The following is a 6,150-nucleotide window of genomic DNA, read 5'->3' on the forward strand; positions in this document are numbered from 1 at the left end:
CTTTGAGCACCAGGAATTACCTCAGATCAGACCTGCCGACTCGGCTTTCGGGTCCTCGACATTCCCAAACGGAAACCAGTTTACTCCGACTCCCCCACTGCAGAAATGAAGCATTTCAACGACTCGCTGACCTCTGAACTTTTCCTTTTCTCTGCGCGGGTTTGTTGGCATGCTGCTGTAAATAACCAGTTTATCTTGAAAACTTGAAGAATCGGAGCTGAAGCCGGCGGGAGTGTGATAGTTTTGTCCTTAAATTGTGTGTGTGTGGCGTGTATGTGTAGAGGGGATGGAGTGGGAGGTGTGTCTCCTCTCTTTACAAACGTACACCTCAGCATCTTTGGGTTAAATATACCTCCTCCTTCCCGTCCTCTCCATCTCATGGACCTAAACGTCCTCCTCTTGGTCTCCAGATGAGGATTCCTCTCTCTTTCTGTGTTTTGTCTTTTTAAACTCTGTAATGGCCATTACTATTGTTGTTACTGTTATTATTATTGTTATTATTATTACTACTATGATAATTATATGAACTTTCATGTCGCTGCTGCTATTGAGAAACCGGACCTTCTGCCACAGACCTGAAACCTCAACCCGGCCGGGCGTGGCGACCCGGCCGTACGACCGACTGACTTCCTGCTGCCTCGACCGCGAACCATAACCAAACCACCGGGACTCTGTCAGCTTCGCTCCTCCGTCTCACACCGGCTGGTCGCCTCTTTGTTGCTTCATAGGGCTTTCTCCATGTTGTCTTTGTGACTTTCTTACTGTGAATCTGTTGTTTTGCCTTGTTTTCTTATTATTTCAGTATTTCCGTCCTCCAGGGGTGCGGTAAGGGATGTGTTGGAGCGGAATTACACCTTCAGATTCCTGACGACCAAAACATTGATTATAAACGGCTCAGCACCTGGGTGGAAAGATCTGATTTGGACATAAATTGGTCAACAGATAGATCAGACATGGGGATAAAAATAATTGGTGTGGTTTGTAACTAGTAGGAACGTCTAAAACAGATAAAACTCTGGATGGAAAACGTGAAGGAAACATTTGGGGGCTCGTCCGGGATGTGATCCTCCCTCAAAAAATATGCAAAACCATAATCTTGAATCATCAAGAGTGGAGGATTCTGGTTGAGGCTTTGGCTGTATGCTTTTTAGGATTCACTTTGGTTGCAACATCTGGTAACTATCAAGGTTTGGATTCCCACCAAACCAGTACCAGTGCTTTCTTTAAACCAGTCTTTGTCCGATTCTGCCAATAAGAAACTGGTTCTGATGATGTTTTGATTTTAAATGCTTGTTGGGATTGTAAAAAAAAAACATTTGTAAATGCAACAAAGGGACATAATAACATAGCCATGAGTCTCTGTTGCACAAAACAAATGTTTACCTTGGTCTAAGCCAAAATCTGTGAAGTCTGCAAAGCTTCTAGTCATTCCTCTCAAGATGGCGCTGCTTCTGCCCACTGGTGCTTGATCTCAGATCCCCGTCGCTGGGTCACACTCGGACCAAATGATGTCTAATTTGGACCATTCCTGGGTGTTGGTAGCAGCTTTTTGTCAGTGAGTTTCATTGTCTTTGAGGCTGCAGCTGCTTGGTGTAGCTAAAATGGGAAACAGGCTCTTGTTCAAAACATCTAAAGCTAATCGATTAATTATGTTTGATTAAGCCATAAAAGAGATGCTGTTTCAGCTTCTTCTGCCCAAAAATACAAAAATACTTGGTCAGATCTTCTAAAAATGATTCTTTTGGAATAATTTGCAACATTAGCAACGAGCCACTTAAGTTTTCACATGCTAACTTGAGTTTATTTTTTGGTTTAGACGTTGTTGGAGATTGTTGAAGTTTGCAAGAGATGCTTTCAGCTGCAGCTGAACTTTTCACTCAATTTTTGCACAGTGAGCCAAACATTAGTGATCTCTGGTGTTAAAGGGGAGACCTATGATTGTGTGAGGAGGACATGCATATTGTTTTTGAAATGCATTTGATAATCAGAATATGTTTGCCATTTTTTTCCTTTCATGTAACAGGCTGCAAGCAGCAACAGTAAAAACTTAATTTAGACCTCCTTTATGTAGAATTTATAATGATTATTTTCACAAGAAAGGAGGAATCTGTTTCAGTGCTCTTATTGCTGAATGGAAAACATGAGAGAGAAACAGTTGGGGGCTTGTCCGGGATGTGGACCTCTCTCAAAAAATATGCAAAAGTAAGATCAGGTTGGAAGGATGGAGAGCAAGCAAGAAGCATGCCTTTAGTTCAGACATGTTGCACTGCAAATGTTTTTTATTAGGTTTGCAGAAGACATGAAAAGCTAAATTTCAGTGTGTTTGAGTAAAATGGTAAATTTTTAAAGGATTTTTGTGTAACTTGATGGTCACACTTAGAATAGAGTAATTGGATAAATATTTTGCTACTTCTTTACACTGGATGAAGAATTTGATACTGAATAAAAGTTGGACATTAGATGGAGGTCTACATGGCAGAAGATCAGCCCCCATGATGCTACTGCCATCATGGGTTTTCAAACCGTTTCAGGTTGTTTCCATAACAAACTCTTGTTTTCTGGGCCTGAAAGGAGAATAAGGTTCAGCTGAGCTGGCCTGGTATTTATTGACGCATGGTTGGGGATTGGTCTTTGCTGCAGGTGGAAGGATATTTGTTTTGTTTCAGTCCATCGGACTAAATTCCTTAGACAGATGTCTGTAGGGTAAATGATGGTTAGGATAAAGTTCTCCTGCAACTGCATGTCCCCGTCTTCAGTCAAAGGCCCTGATATCCTGCTACCATGGGCATAAACCACCAGAAGCTTGCTCAAGCTTAAAACCCTTCAGAAACTCACCAGGAGAGCAAATGTAGATCTGAGAACCAAGCAGCCGCCTGTTAGCAGTTTATAATCTTGTGTAAGTCATTCAAGTAGGTTTACCGCAAAACAAGACATCCACAGTACTGCACCCCCACCTCTCCAATCAGAAATGATAATATCAATAATAATTAAAACACCAACAAACTGTGTTAAATACAACATAAATAATAGCAAAGGACAATCGATAGAAAGGTGGAGCCATAATCGAAGCGTTTCCTCCCGGTGGCAAACAGCCAACACATTTCTATTTCATTTTTACTTTTTAATACAACTTTTGTTATAAAGGTTTCTATTCTTTCAGTATATTTTGTAGGGTGGTACAAGGTATTTTATCCCCCAACTCTCAGATCCAACACAGTACATTCCAAACACGGACCTGACCGGCATCATGTCTTTTATCAGAGGCTAAAATAACTCGAGCCAAACTGCGTGACTTTGCTCTGCATGAACTTCTTAGCCTGTTAAAATGTGGCTGAATGGAGCAAAATTAGGAAAATCAGGTAATCAAGACGGGCCTTTTCTATTGACTGTGTCCTACCCATTGTCGTAATCCTTTATGACCCAAAATGCTCCATCACATGAAATGATCAACCCAGTTCGTCCTTAATATTCACCAAACGATGGCGCCAAAACACTGCCAAGACCCTAAAATCCTCAACAAGAGGCTGAAGATCTCACTAGGACTTTACCAAACCCTAAAGACATTGCCAAGACCTTACTAAGAACCTCAAGACCTCAAACATGTGCTGAAAATCTCAGTAAGACTTTACCAAGACCTTTCAAAAACTCTGCTAAGTCTAAAGTCTTCCACAAGATGCTAAAGACTCTAGATACCTTACCACAACCCTTGTTAGTTATTAAAGTCCTAATCAAGATGCCACAAATATCAGTAAGACTTTATCAAGACCCTAAAGACTTTGCTAAGACCAAGAAGACCTTACAAACACCCTGGTAGGACCCTAAAGTCCTCAACAAGATGCTAAAGATGTCACTAAGACCATAACAAGACCCTAAGTACCTGACCAGGACCCTCCTAAGATCCTAAAGTTCTCAACGAGATGCTGAAAATCTAATAAATATGAGATATTTGGCATATTCAACACCTTGCTAAGACCCGGTAAACACTCCTTGAAAGTATTTTGTCCAAGTATAATCGTCAACCAGTGTAAAGAAAGTCTGAGAGAGATAACATTTACTAGTAAAATTTTGCTTGCTAACAATTTAAAATGCACAGCTTCTATCATTCAGGAAAACCCAACAATCAGCAATCAACTGATCTATTAAGAAATACTTTCAAATTAATGATGAAACTTTTTTTCTGATTATAGGAAATAATGAATCTAAAGTAGTATTCAGCATTAGAGATGAACCAAGCAGCCAGAAACGTGAACACGTCCCTTTGGACCGGGATAAAGAACGTGATGCCGCTTCAGGTCTGTCAGATGGTCAACAGGCAAACATTTAAAGAATCGTCTCAGCCTGTTTTTGGAGGCTGAACGTTTTTCTTTCTCCTCCTGACTTTGTACCGGCAAACAGCCAACACGTTTCTATTGTCCTGCTTTCTTCTGCCAGGCCTTCGTACCTCCAGTAAAACCAATGTGAAACCTGCATTCCCCTCATTTGACTCAGTGGAAGTGTGATGTTTACATGTACAGATTTTTGCAGATCTCCCTGGCTTGATCTTCTTTGCGTTTTTTGTTTGCTTCCCTCCTCCGTTCATCTCTGTCCGTCCTTTACAGCGAAGGGAAAGGCGACTGTTTCTGAAACGCCGCCGTTAGCATTTTAAGCGGTGATGTCAGCGCGGCGTCGCGGTTCTGGCTGGGGTTGAAACGTGGGTTGGTTTGGCTCCGATTGTGGGCACAGAATCACAGAGACCCTCCGCTGGCGTAACCGAGTCCAGAGGAGAGGACCAGTTCCTCAGCGAATGATAAGCCATTACAGACCGTGAGTGTCGGGTCTTTTAGTGTATTTAGCAGAACTTAAAGAAAAACTCAACCTCAGGAAAACATGTTTTTGTAAAAACAAACCCCACTGAAGGCCCATTTCCCTGCCTCTTCTTTGATACCATATAAATTATATCAAAAGTTCTTTTTATATTTATTGTTTATTATATTTACCAGTGGAAACCTTTTTTTCCAGTACCTGCGCTTGAATTTTGGTCTTAACATACAAGAAGGGGAAAAAAGACAAAAAAAAAAAGAACTGGGTTGTTTTTTTCTGTTAACTGCCTGGGAGAGGTTTGTTTTACCCAGAAATGAGAACATATCACTCTGGTCCATGATGGGGAAAAAGATCAGTGGTTTAAAAAAAGAAACTTTACTTTGTGTGATGTCATTGCTGAAGCTGAAATGTTTCTGGACTTGAAAGATTTGTGACTATTTAAGTTTGTTGATTTGTTTTCTGTTTCCTCCTGAGCTGTACGTCACAAAGCTAAATATACTAATAAAACAGTGTGCTAATTATGGAAACAGGCCGGCCTTCGTTCCTTTCATAATGCCCATGTTCTTCCTCTTGGACTTTTTCACATTTCTCACCAATAGTACCAATATTTAAAGTTATTCTGTACATTTTTCATGTATCTCTGTATAGACTGACAACAGAAGTGGTGGAAATGAACATCGTCTTGCCACCTGGTGATAAGTTTTGTGTTTAAAGGACTCTCCATTCATTTCTACGGAACTTACGAAGAGGCGACAATTGCATGCCCTTATGGAAAGCCATTTGGATCAAAAATATGTCTAATGGGTAGAAAACACATTAACGTGTTTTCTGCTTAATGTATTAACATAAAATCAACCTATAAACACCTTGACAACGTTTAGATAACGTGTTATTGACGTGTTATTGACGTGTTATCTACAATCCTTGTGTGTTGAACCCATCACTCATGACAAACGGGGGGAAAAACTAGCAAACTAGCTTGCAAGGGTATCTTAATTTTGGCCGTTTTGGGCTTGTGATGCGACATCAGAAAATTGAAAAAAATGTTTCCCTTTTGTTGCCATGAGGCGATAACTTTTGCCTATTGCTTTCCATGTGTCAAGTCCATTACCTATGATAGACACAAAAAAGCTAGCAAGCAAGGATATGTTAATTCATTTTGATGAAAATGTACTGAAAATGCTTATGTGTTGTCTACTTGTGAGAGGTGACATATTTTTCAACTGGATGGCTTTCCATACACCCTCGTAAGCCAAGCGACTATTGACATTTATGCATTTGAGATTTTGTGTGCTACCTGTATGTCAACTCCATCACTTACAATCGATGCAAAAAAAAGCTATACAGAAA

Source organism: Poecilia formosa, unplaced genomic scaffold (genome assembly GCF_000485575.1).
Source record: "Poecilia formosa unplaced genomic scaffold, Poecilia_formosa-5.1.2 Scaffold200, whole genome shotgun sequence".
Classification (NCBI taxonomy): Eukaryota; Metazoa; Chordata; class Actinopteri; order Cyprinodontiformes; family Poeciliidae; genus Poecilia; species Poecilia formosa.